Source organism: Acyrthosiphon pisum, chromosome X (assembly GCF_005508785.2).
Source record: "Acyrthosiphon pisum isolate AL4f chromosome X, pea_aphid_22Mar2018_4r6ur, whole genome shotgun sequence".
Classification (NCBI taxonomy): domain Eukaryota; kingdom Metazoa; phylum Arthropoda; class Insecta; order Hemiptera; family Aphididae; genus Acyrthosiphon; species Acyrthosiphon pisum.
In genome coordinates this window covers 96,365,659-96,380,288 of record NC_042493.1, presented here as the reverse complement: position 1 = coordinate 96,380,288, position 14,630 = coordinate 96,365,659, and the positions used below count along the sequence as shown (strand labels likewise).

At 27.2% G+C, this 14,630-nt stretch overlaps 1 long non-coding RNA gene across 1 annotated transcript; it reads left to right on the top strand.

Annotated features, from left to right (window-relative positions):
* Positions 1-13,470: 13,470 nt before the first annotated feature.
* On the top strand, positions 13,471-14,619 carry LOC107884886. Its single transcript, XR_001680212.1, has 3 exons — positions 13,471-13,937; positions 14,040-14,206; positions 14,470-14,619. It is a non-coding gene; the product is annotated as an uncharacterized LOC107884886 (long non-coding RNA).
* Positions 14,620-14,630: the final 11 nt, after the last annotated feature.

Below are 14,630 nucleotides of genomic sequence, written 5' to 3'. Positions count from 1 at the left end.
AACATTTTCAGTTTCCAACTTAATAGTTTTTTTTCTATAAATATCAATAAAGTTTTATCTGTTGGGCCAAAAAGTGTATAAATTTAATACAAAGCTCCTGATATATTGTTACAATATCAGTTGAAAAATATTAAAAATACATAGGCACAATTTTTTTTATAAGCATTTAAAGATCAAATTTTGACAAAATTTATCAAATTTTAATTTGAAAAATTATTTTGTAGTTAAAAATTTATAAAATGTTCAATTTTTGTATCTAAGAATTGAAAATTTAAAACAAGATTCCACGTAAGTAATTAATTCTGTTACCAAAAAATCTAAAAAATACATTTACACAGTTTATTTTTATAGTCATTTTAAGTTCAAATTTGGACGAAATTACATATTGTATAACGCGTTATAAGTACCTAATGGATATTGTGATTTGATTAATTAGGAATTTATTATAGGTACCTATTATAGGTCAATTTTTTTTTTAATACCATATATAATATTATGTCTTATACCTAGACTGACATACCGTCTCCGCTCAGAATCGTTTTTCTTATACAATGATATCAATGAATTCAAATTTAATACCATCCATTATAAAGTGACCCACTTGTAATCTACTGTACAGCAGAGCGACATCAACTTACCCACCTTTTTTATTTTAATTATTGTTTAAAGTGAAAGTTTGTTATTTTTGTGTATTCATAAATGTATTTTTGTAGTCACACAAAATAATGTTGTAATTTTGTATTTCTGATATTTAATAGATAATATTATGTAGTCTACGTATTTTATTGTAGACGGATATACCTATCGCTCATTGAATTCATGTATTTCAACGTGTATATTAATTGTTGTTTCGTAATAAACAATATTGATTTACATTGATAACATTTTTAATAATTTATACATTGTTGTATAGGTATAGTATAATAATGAATAGGGTTATGCGCTATAAGTTATAACCACGATCTGGTCATGAAATATATTATTATTTTTATTGACTATTTATTATTATTATCTAAAATATTACCCCGGCCGGTTTATCCCACTTAACATATTTTATTATTTCTGAATATTTTCTTAAGCTTTCATGTTGTTATTTTACTTTGAACAATTGTATGGGAAAAAAATAAGCTGTTATAAACATTATATTATAATACACTTTGGTTGAGTAAATTTAGTGTGTATTTGGTAGTGAAACAGTAAAAAATTTCGAATTTTAAAAGAAAATTATAGGTAGATACTTTTTATTATTATTTTAATACATTTATAAAGGTTATACGCACTAATGCACTTATCGTATATTCTTTGATAGGTTGTTGAATTAAAAGTATTATCAGTGCACGTAGTATTGTAGCTTCAGTTTTTACTTTGGATTGCATTCCAGCTATACTTATCGATAGTATAAGTATAATAGCTACTGTATTCATACAAAATACTTAAAATATAAATACATCACGCTACACACCAAAAACTTTTGCTCGAATTATATGAAGAAAAGTGTTTTGGTTATAATTATTTAACATTTTATATTTTCGACAACAATCGATCCTTAAAATTGATTTTAATATCCACGAATATGCATGGGAGGAGGGTGGGAATGTGGGATATACGATTTAAGTCAGATGCAGAAACCGCAGTAAGGGTTGCAACACACCTCCTCGGCTTGTCAAACCCAGTGGCTGTCGATATTTATACCTAACTCTATCCAGTTAAGGAGTAGTTGGTTGGCTATTCCCACTACACGAACCGGTCCTTAGATCCGGGTTGTTGAATTGATATAAATAAAGTTTTCTGAGTTATATTTTACAGGTCCTAGAAAGTTATGACCTGCGTTCATAGACTAACACAATTTACACGATATAGCAACGAATACAATGTTTTATTCAAGACTAAAATAATTATAATATTATAACCAATAAAATACACTATCACCTGAGTAACCCTGTTCTTAAGGGTAGTATATTGAAGATAACAGGAGTAGCGGAGTACGAGTTGAACAATATTGAATTATTATAATTTAACTATTAGGTACGTTATTATATACTTAAAGTTAATCAATTAATTACGTTTAATAATATTGTAAATATGACTATAGTAGACTGATGTATAGTCTCTATTTCACGGTTCAAAACTCGACTGGCTGCTATGCCAATAATATATAGGCTCGTACTCTACGTTCCTGTTTTCTGTTTACCTAAGCAAATTCGCCGAGTGCGACATAAATGACGAGTCAGTAAACTGCGAATCGTTACAGGGTAACCCCGCTGTATTATGGTGAAATGGTTTTGAGGATTAATCTTTTACCATATAGTGATAAAACAACAATAATTAATATTCTTTATTATTGAGCAAGCTGTTCTCAAAAATAATGGTATATTATATTCAACAACAACAAAATAAAAAAAAATTAACATTTTTTTAACAGCTATCGTAAAACTTAAAAAAATTCTGATCAGGACTGTACCTATATTTCTTAAATGATTTATTATCCATGTAATTTTTATAATAATATTGTTGTGTACATTTTTTTCCAAGTCTTTCTGGTTTTGTGACTAACACTTTCTTTTAAATTTAAATTATTGAAATAGAAAATAATAGAAAATTAGAAATTACAACGTTGGCTGACGATGCGTGGGATTAGCTAGTATACAGTAATAGTATATATTAAGTTTCTTAATACTTTTCCCAAATTTGTTGTGATTCAAATATTCAATAGACATAAGTTACTAATTACTAATTTATATTAATACGGCGTATTTTGCTAACGCGGCGGCGTGCTTATTACTACAGTACTTACAGTAATTATTACTTATTAGTTATTAGTCTACAAACTCGAGGCACAGCATTTTTTAAATTTGTGATAACTGATTAATAATTTTACCTTCACTACACGGCGCTGTTATTATTATTTAATTATTATATTTTAATTATGACAAAAAGTTAATTCCATAAAAAATAGCTTAATCTTATTAAAAAATGAAGACAATTTCAAGACAAGTTTCAAAAAATATAATATTAATTTGCATTCATATTAGTAGTTAACATAATATATAGTTATATTAAATTTATTTTGTTCATGTTAATGATAATCATAAGCGCCGGGAAACACTAAAAATAATGGCGGAAGGGGAATTTTTAAATTTAAAAATTCGATTTTGGTATTTGGTATAATTAAAAAAAAAAATCGTATATACATAACATATTTTTCACTGAATGTTTATATTAGCATACATATTATATGCTAATACATAATATTATTAGCTATACACGATGTTATGATTGAAACTGTCGGTCGGCAGTTTCACTGAATTGATGACCGTCGTCCCAATTACTAAAATAATATTTCCATCAAAATAACTAGGTATTTATAGGTTTTAGATTTCATGGCTCTTAATAACAATAATTAATAAACAAAGAAAACGATATAATATATTTTCAATAACTTCTATACATTTTTATTTCCAGATAACTATAATTTACAACGGCACAACGTCAACCAACACAAATTCGGTGTTTATATACAAATATACGAATTATTGTACAAAAATAAATTTCGAAACATTTATAATCATTAAATGAATATGCCGACGACTTCGAAAACAATTCGCTGAAAACAATTTAATTGGTAATGTGCACGGAACGAATGTGCACATCAATTCCATTGTAACGCGGGTTGCGTGTTTCGACTTGTTTGAATTTTTACACTGTACAAAAAATGTGCACAGCGATTGTGTGCACTACTGCACCACTATAATACACACCGATAGATACATTTCTGTCGCGGACTTGGCTGTTTGGCCATCGAAATAACCCAATCCAAATATTGTATTATTTTCATAATATTCTGAATATAATACATATTATGTTTTTTATTTTTAAAAACAATCTACTATAAGTACTAATTAGTTGTATTATTATGATTAATGTTAATAATTTTTCTTGAGTTTGGGTTGAGTTGTTGTTGTTGCCGCACTCACGCTTCTTCTTTAATTTAATTTAATGACACCGTCGGTTTCGCTTCCAACTGGCATTCCGGCCGGCAATGATCGCCGACAGCCGTCGTTGACATTCGTGTACGTATAGCGATAGCAGTAAACACGTTTACGAAATTCGTCTAATTCGTTTTTATAACTGGTCTTTTGTGTCGTTTACGTTGTAAGTTTACGTTGTAACGTATTTTTTTGCGATTTTTTTTTTTATTCAATATGGCTGTGTTTTTATCAAGCCCGGATTAAGACATTTTGAGGCCCAGGGGCCAAAGTTTTAAATGAGGCTCCTGTACGAAAAAAAAATAATAATTTATATATTAATATTATGTAATATTAGGCACCTGTTATAACTTATAATAAATATATAAATATTAGGAACATATCAATAAATGCCTGATGATGATCATTTTATTTATAAATTATAATTTACAAGCTTTTTCCAAAGCTAAATAATTATCGATTATTTTTTAGGTGATTTATGCAGTGTTATAGCATATAATGAAAAAAGTAATGGATAAATCTGAGGCCCCTAAATAAATTCTAACTATCGAGGCCCAGGGGCCATGGCCCCCCTTGGACCCCCCTTAATCCGGGCTTGGTTTTTATGAGCCTCTGTATTCACGTTGCCGAGTGGTGAGAATGACACTATAGACTATGGCGGGAGAAAATTCGGTCGGCAGACGTCACGACTCTCGTGGGCCGGAGTTATAGGTAGGTTACCGATGTATAGGTAGTTGTTATTGTTGCACTCTTGACAAAATATATTTTGTCATGACACACAAAAATATATATTTTGTCATGGTTGCACTGTTGCAGCACTCACACTTCTTCTTTAATTTCCGGACGAACGTCGTCCGACTAGCATAGACACCGCCGATTGGGTAAGCCGTGATAACGACGATACCGCTCCAAATAATTAATATCTCTTTACGTGAAGGTAATTATTTAATTTCATTATTTGACATTTCTTTAATCATTTATTGTCATCTAATTAAGTTGGACTTGTGATGATACATTTAATTTTTTCGTCTTATGTTTATAAACAAGGTTTATAGCTACTAACTACTAACTTGTGACTACTCAACAAGTGGCTGCTGCAGAGTTCTGAGCAGAGTGCAGCTTGCTGTTTGCTTTTGCACTGTGTGCGTCTGATGTTGATGTTTTTGACGCAAAAGAAAACAAATATTTTTTGATAATCTACATTACGTTAAATGTAAAAATTAATTTATTAAATTATTTTAAGTGTTTGAAATTATTTTTTATTGTTTAAGATATTATTTATATAAATGTTGCAGATTGAAAATTTCGTTTTGGGAGATCCAAGAATACCTACCTACCTTAAGATTTAGTTGTGTAAAAGGTAAAATATGATATTATGTTTGATAATATTATATAATTTCAAATTTCATTTTGAAACTTCTCAAATGCTTACTTGTACCTAACTATGATAGCATTGTATTATTTGATTTTAGTATTTACCATTTGAAGCTGTTGATATGATTAATTTTAACTTGCAACCATTGAACGGACATATAATGGTAATTATAATATTAGTTATGCAGATAAATTATCTGTTGTTTATATACTTATATTGGTTGACCTATAATAATGGTGTACCTACTGAAAACTATAAAAATAAATCATTTTTTCCCAATCTTTAGTTTAATAAAACTTGAAGGTAACATAACTAAACTAACATAAAAATATATTATAATATAACATTACTATGTTTGATTTTTGGGGGGCAACTGTTATGTGTACATTTTATTCAATTATTTACTTACTTTGTTATTTAACTATATGTACATTTTTTTTTGTACATGAAGGGGACGCCACACAGAGATTTGTGGTCTTCGTCTTGCAAACGTACAGTACACCAAATTTGAAGTTCACAATAATACATTTTACTCTGTTATTTCTAAATTTAGAATTAATTTATCTTTTATAAAATTTAAAGGTAAGATTATTATCTAGGGCATCTTGGAGGCTTTTAGTGATATTTTTACTTAGAACTAACAAGGCAGTTATAACATTTTTTAGAACATAACTTACTTTAAAATATTAAAATCCTCTGAAACGCTCTGGATAATGTTCTTACCTTTAAATTGTAGGTATAAGAGGTTAATACATTTTAATTTTAGAATTTATATTTAAAATGTATAAAAGTAACTTCATTAAAGTAGTATACCCCTTGTTGTATTTTGGTTATTACCTTGAAACAAAAAATAATTCATGTTATTAGAAATGTTTTGTTTTTGTTTAAAATTAATTAAAACTTCAACAGAAAATAATACAGATAACAACCTGTTTTGCATTAGATATTGTTAGATTCTTAGCTGAGTGATGGATATATTGGTTTTACAATGATATGGTTTTTCTCATACTTGATAAAGATAAAAAATTGAGTTAAATATATTGCAAGAACCTACAGAAGTTGTTCTCATAGCATTTTTTTAAGTGTATTAAGTTTTAATTTTGACACAATTTTCCTAAATTAAGAACATTAGTAAATTAATTTTTAGATTGTAATATTAATTAAGAGGATGTCACATCTGCATGTCTTGTCTCCATCTTACAAATGTACAACATAGCAAAACTGTTTTACGCGGGACAACTTTTATCTTTCTGTGTTTGTAGTAGTGGCTCCAAAATTTCTGAACATATATGCTGGAAAACTATCTATGCAACATCGTGCTCATATTTTAGATACCATAAAAACAACAAAAGTTATTTGCTTCTAAACATATGGTTTTTTTTTGTTGGTTTTTTTCATTTGCTTATAAAAAATAATTGGATGGTGCTATTAAAAAAAAGAGCACAATGTTGCATAGATACATTTTTTCTTTACGTGTTGTGAAAATGTGGTAATTCTACAGTAAATATGGTGCGAGAAAAATTGCTCCGCGCAAAACAGTTTTTGCTATGTTGTATATTTGTAAGACGGAGTCAACACATTATAAAATATTCAATTTTTATAGCTAATGCTTGAACATTTAGTACAAGGTTCCTCATAAGAAGTTATTGCTAAATCCCAAAATCTATCAATAAATAAACAATATTTTACTTATAGTTATTTGAAGTTTAACACGTTGACTGCTACCGGCCGCCGGTGGTCACACGATTATGCATCATCTGTACGCCAAGTATATTTTTCAGTGCCATTTCAAATTTGTATATTATACTACGTATTTGAAAAAAAGTTTAAAAATATAAAAAAAATAAAAAAAATACATTTATTACATCAAAAAAATTGTAATGATTCCCACTACGCCACGGCACTTTTTTGGGTGCATTATTGTAGCGCCATGGAAAAGTTAAGAATATAAAACCATATTCATTTATGGCCGCCGGTGGTCATGTGGCGTAGTAGTAATGATCAACTGTGGCCGCCGGCGGTCACAAAAACATACAATTTGAAATTTACAAATGACCACCGGTGGCCACATGGCAGTCAACGTGTTAAATATTGACAAAATTGTAGCAATGTAAGTTATTTTCTTGAAATGCAAAAATATTATTCCGAGGATAGAAATTGTCTGAGATATAATTGTATTTAACACGTTTACTGCCAAATGGCATCATTTTACATAGTTCACATATATAAGTCTTCTATAAGCATTTTTTTATAAACAAGCGCAAACAGTACAATGATATTTTATTTTTTTAATTTTTAAGAATTTTTTTTTAAAACTTCAATTTTTTCAGCGTTACGCTTAAGTAAGACACACAAATATCATCCGTTATGAACGTGTTAATTAAGCAATAACATCTAAATTATTATTTAGATATTTTTTTATAACTTTTGCCTACTGTTTTACTAGTTGTAAAATTAATGACTTATTAATATAAGACGACAGACTATCTCCACTCAGAATCATTTGTCGTATGCAATGATTTATCATTGAATTTAAATTTAACTCATACATTACAGTAACTTAATCAATCGCGAGACACACTCAACATCCACAGCAGAGAACTTCCCATTATTTTTAAATTTGTTTCAGTATGGAAAGTTTTGTCAAATTTCAAATAACTATAAAATTAAAAAAAAAAATATTTGCCTCTGTAAAAAACAACTAATGAGGAACATGTATTAAGTTTTCAAGTTGTTTGACCGATCTTTGAATTTGTTTTAGTATTTATAAAAAAAAAAAGTTGAAACTCTTGTTTTAGTAATCAGTGTGAAAGTATAATCATATCTATGTCAACGTAATAATTAGTCTTAGTTCTTTTAGATTAAAGATTGGTAATTTTAGTATTACATTATATTGATACATACATAAATTAAATTTATTTTATTTTATTAATTTAGGAATTTGATCCTCATTGTGCTGTACCAGGATGCATAACGAATACTGATGTAGAGGAGGTTGAAGATATCAGCTTATTCAAACCTTCAATAGTAATTATTATAAATATTCATAAATATTGTTTTAAAATAATTGTTGATTTCCGTTCATTGATGTTTTTTTTCTTATTTTGTAGGTGCATTTAAATGATTGGAGTATATCATTAGGTTTCCAGTTGACTGTAAACGACATTTCAGACCTGAAGATATTCTGTATCTAGAAATATTGGTAAATGGATCAATTGAAATAGTAAAATGCAAATTACATTCTGCTTTGGTAATACCAATGGATGCTGAGGAGTAGTATTGTTTTGTTAATTTTTTCGTCATTTTTGAAGTACATTTTTTTGAGTTTTTGGTGCATTTTAGGATTTTTTTATTGGAATTTTTGTGTGTTATTAGCAGGTTGGGATTTTATAGCATTTGCATATTTCTTATGAAATGCTTCAAAAATAGCAGAGTAAGCTAAAAATGTGTTTCATGATACAATGAACTCAAATGAAATTTTGTATTTTGCTTTTTTATGCATATTTTGCGATTTTTCAGTTTTCAGTGTTTTTTTTTTTTAACTTTTTGAGACTTTTTTTGCATTTTTATCTGTATTTGAATCAAAATAGTTCAAATTTTATGAAATTATAAATATATAAATGTGTTTTTAGATTTTTGGCAATCGAATTATTACGATGATTTCGTATTAGGTGTTTGATTCTAATTTTTGTTATCTGCTGATTATTTTGGGTTTTTTTTGTCGATTTCTCCTGGGATTATTAAGGAATGAGCGTTGAATATGTTGTAAAATTTTTTTAAATCTTAACTACCTATAATAACTTGTGAGTGATTAAAAATTATTAATTGATAAATTTCCTTTTTTTTTTTGCATATTTTGTTGTTTTTGTTGCATATTTTTAGCGCATATTTAGCGATATTTAATGTTAAATAAACCCAACTCTGGTTATTAGTTATTAGTTCTTACCAATAGAATATGGATAATTACCTATTATAAGGTAATAATAATAATATTGATAACTTATTTTATTTTTAAGGTTAGGTTAAAAAACAATGATCTTATTTTTTTCTGCTTGTAATTCATAAATTGTTACGTGGCAGACTATGCCATTTGCCGGTAAGATATCAGAAATTTGGCCCGTGGGCCATGGCTGGTAGCAATTGTAGCTGTTTGTACAAATAATATTTAGAAGCATTCCTGCATGATTCATTTTAGGACAGAGCTCGTCTACTATTTTTATTTATTTATTTATTTTTTTTTGTGATCTCCAACTATTTTTTTTATGTGGATGGGGACAGCACAAACTAAATAATAGTGGAGTGGATTATATTGTTGTCAATTATACCTAATGAATTTTTTTATGCCGTTTTATTAACATTTAATGAATCAATAGTGAGCTAAGTTACCTTTAAACCAGGTTTAGTGGCCCACAATTGGTTCATTAAATTTAATAAATTGTTTATGCAACAACATAAATATCATAGATTTTTTACTATCTATTCTATGGCTTAGGTACCTAATATCCTGCTATTTGTATTATAGTTTGTTTATATTATAATATCACGCTTTTGTTTGCATAACTTAGTACAGTACCTACTTAGGTATATAGTGTGTAGATACGTAAAATAACTATTGTATAATCAAAATATCAAATATCTATGGATTAGTATTGACAACCAACATAATGTGTCTGAATTAAGGTGCCGATGCCATTTTAATTTTAATTTCTATAGAGAAATATTCTACAGCCCGCATCGATCTCTGTTTTTCAATATTTTATTCTCAAACTTTAAATTATGTCTAAAAAATACAAGATAAAAAGCATTTTTTCACAAATTTTTTATTATAATTATTTGAAATAAAATACAAAATCAGAGATTAAATCATCAAAATCCAACAATTCTATAAAGCATGAGAGTTATTCTCGTAAAGTCATTTTTTTTTTCCATATAATAATAGACCCTATCAACCCACCCTAAATAGGTATCGGGTAGTAGATTAGTGGAAAAGTCTTATAATTGAGGTGAAAACTAAAATATAAAATTTAATTTTCAAATTTTATAGAATTGTGAACAATTTTAAAATCTAGCACATGGACCCTTATAATATTATTGCTTATTCACTAATATTTATAATTTTTTTTATTTCTTATTGAAATATGTACCTATTGTACCTATGTATAATTCTATGAAAATGGGAACTATAATAATATAAAATATTTTAGATTCTAATCGGATCAATGAATGTAATGATTTTACAATGATTTATTTTTTATTTTTTATTTTATTATTTTTGTGTCTGTTATCACCTTTTAGGACAGTGAAAATGCTTAGATATTCTTCAACATTATCTTTTTTGATAGGAATATGAATCTAGTTTGCTGGGTCAAAAGTAAAAATTTCCGAGTAGTTTTCAAAAGCACCGTGAAAAACAAAAAAAAATATAAGGAAAACGGGAATTTTCGAGAAAATTGATTTTGGTTTTTGGTGCAACTCTAAAAAAATTGTCTGTAGGCACATGCAATTTCGATTGATTGTTTATATTAGCATTCTCTATGTTATGATTTCCCAAATATTTTGACTAATTTTGAGCTGTTTACGGACATTTTCAGTTTCCAATTTTTTTAGTTTTTTTTTTATAAATATCAATAACAATTTATTTGTTGGTTAAAAAAGCTTGAAAATTTAATAGTAGGCTCCTAGTATATTGTTTCAAAGGCAGCTGAAAAAAATCCATAGTCACAATCCTTTTTATAAGCATTTAAAGTTCAAATATTGACAAAATACGTAAAATTCACGAAGATGTGCAAATTATTTTGAGTGAGAAATTCATTAAAATTTTTCTATTTAAATCTAAGATAATAAAATATAATAAAATATTCCTCATAAGATTGTCTACCTGTATCAACAAAAAAAATGTCTTCAAGCATTCAAATTAAATTTATATAAGCGTTTGATGTTCATATTATTATACAAACATTGGATAGGTATTCACTCGATTTTCTTATTTTGTTGTAATTCAAAAACGAATTACTATAGATACATGAAAATTTCACTGAATGTTAATATTTTTATTTCCTATCCATCATAAAATTTTGATAATACTTTGTTTCTTTTTGAGCTGTTATACAATTTTATTTATAGGGTAATAACCCGCGAAATACAAGGCTCCTGATATATTGTTAAGATAGCAGTTGAAAAATATTAAAAATACATATGCACAATTTTTTTTATAAGTATTTTAAGTTTGAATTTTGACAAAATTTATCAAATTTAAAATTTAATAATTATTTTTAGTTAAAGATGTATAAAATGTTAAATTTTTATATCTAAGGATTGAAAATTTAAAACAAGGTTCCACGTAGGTAAATAGGTTATATGTATATAAATTACATTATTCACAATAATATCATCAAATATACTTAGTAATATCATAGGCCTTTTAATGTATTATTAAATGGGTAAAACATGTTTTGGATTGGAGAATATTATATTACCAGTGTTAGTGGAACTTGTGCATTTGGCATTATTAGCATCAACACCCGATATATTGTAAATAGTGTGGTTCAAGAACTACTTCTGAAAAATAATTTTAAAAGTAAATGTAATTTTTATAAAATGTCCTTTATTATGAAATCATATGTTTTATTCATTATTTTTATAATTTATTTAGTTAATAATTTTGTATTACAAGCTTTACAATTTCTTTTACAGAAGTCAATTCAGCATTTCGCCATTCCAAATACGATTCGGTGAAGAGGTTTTTGATTTAAACTTACACCACAAGAAAAACATTTTTTGAACATACTTTCAAGTTTCGGTTTCGAAAAATCAAAAAACCAAATAAGAAATGCCACATTTCTGCATATTATCAAATACTATAGATTAATACAATAGGTTGAATTAATTTTTGAAAAAATATTGCATCTAAAATGCATGGTGTGTACTGTGTATGTTTTAACTCAATAAAATTATGAGTTAATTAATTATATTGTATTTCAATTTTCTTTTTTTTTGGTTTTTTTATTCTTTACATGTCATTTAAGTTATATCCATTGAGTCAAAATGCTTCAAAATGTATTACCAAGTTCCTCACACATTGTTGAAATATCAGATTAAAAATACATATACAAGACCTTTTTTATAAGCTTTTAAAGTTCAAATTTTGACATAATTTATCAAATAGAAAATTTACAAATTATTTTGTTGTTATACATTTATAAAATGTTAAACTTTCTTAGCTAAGCATCGAAAATTTAAAACATACAAGGTTGGGCATAAAAAGTTAATTCTGTAAACAAAAATCTAAAAAAATATACATAAACAGTTTTTTTTTTATAGTTATTTTAAGTTAAAATTTGGACGAAATTAAATAGTTATTAAATACCAAGAATAATGATTTTAGGTAAGTTTTGTAAATTTATAATATTAATTCAAATTATCGGCTACCGTATTAATAATAAGTAATAACAATATAAATAGAATATAAAATATCTATTAGACTGACAAACCGTCCCGCTCAGAATCATTTTTCCTACCTATACTGCAATGATATTATTTATTAAGTACAGGTATATCATTGGATTCAAATTTAATACCATTCAATATTCATTACAGTGAGCCACTTATAACCTACTGTACCTACAGAAAAACGACATCTATACTGCGGCCCACGAGTTAGTATCCTCGTTTTGAGCATGCAGACTGACGGCGGAGACCACTCCGAGGCCCCGTTTCCCCCACTATTTCCACGTCCGCTATACACCGTATGTCGTTGAGCGCAGCCGACCGTTGCCGAACAGCTATCGGCAATGCCGAGTAGTGGGAAATGCGCGGAATCGGACAAGTTTTCGTGGGGTGACTGGATACTCTCTCATGGGCCGCAGTATAGTAACCAGCTTTTTTTTTTGTTAATCGGTTTTTAATAAATATAATTTAGCCATACCATTGTTAAGATAAATATTATTTTTGTTTAGCAAAAATTAAGTTTGTAAAAATATGTTCAATCTTAAATTTGACAAAAAATGTTTATTTTAATATGTTTTATAGTTTCATAGTTTTATATTCAATCAAATAAATTGTTTATTCATTTGATTCTTAATTTTTAGATTTTAAGATATAGGTGTATTTGAAAAAATGTAAGATACTTGAGTATATACTTAGGTACATAATAAGTAAATAATTATATATGTAAGAAATTAATACAAGCTTTTAGCTATTGGCTTCAATTAGGTATAGCTGGTGTACAATATTGAACTGTTGTTGTTAATGTTGGCTATAATTGTAACTTAAAGAAAACATTTTAAACCATAAATGGTAAATAATAGGACGTTTTTAAAATATGTTGCTATACACTATGTATGAATAAATTATTTGATTGTATTTTCAAAATTAATTTTAGAATGGTTGTTTTAGTTAAATGTGGACTGTTGTTTGCTTCGAAGACAACAGTATAGCAGCTGTACCTCAATTTTGGTTTGAGAGAGGAGTATGCGCATGGCTCAAAAAATCACCAAGAAAATGTATAGAGCGACGCATAAAACCAAACAAAGTGGATTTTCAATACTTAAAATCAAAAATTATTAAAAATAACATAAGTATGAAATAAAATACCTATTTATTTTATTGAAATTTGTTGATTTTAAATAATTTTATTAACTATATGATTATAATAATATGATTTAAACTTTTTTATGCAGTCTAATTGATGCCCGTTCGTTTGCTAAAGATAATTCCGAGGTTTCTTCAAATGAAAATTATGTGTTTGAAGAATATAAAAAAAATCGAAACAAAAGTATTCAACGGTCAAGTGCTGGTTCATCTAAGGAATTCATTGTTCCTAAACTTCCAACGGTTTCTTCTGATGGTAACTATAATAGCTATTTAATAATATAATATATTATCATAGGTTCCTTTAATAATATTAAATTTCATTAAACCGGTTTTTAAAGTTAAAATCAGTTAATTCATTCAATAATGAACATACATCTAATTTAACTATAGCATTTTAATGTATTAATTATAGTGATATTATGTGTTATTAAAAAATGTAGTATTCCTATTACTATAATTATATATATTCTCGTATTCAATATAAAGTCACTAAAAAGTAAAATGTATGCGTTTCAGAATCTGAAGATGAAGAAAATCCACGCAATTCATGTTATCCAGATGCATCATCATTATCCCAAACTGATGAACTATTCGCCAATAATAGTCCATCAAACTCTGTTGAATCTAACACTAGTAAAAAAAATATTTCGAGATCAAATTCAGAAATTGATGAGTAC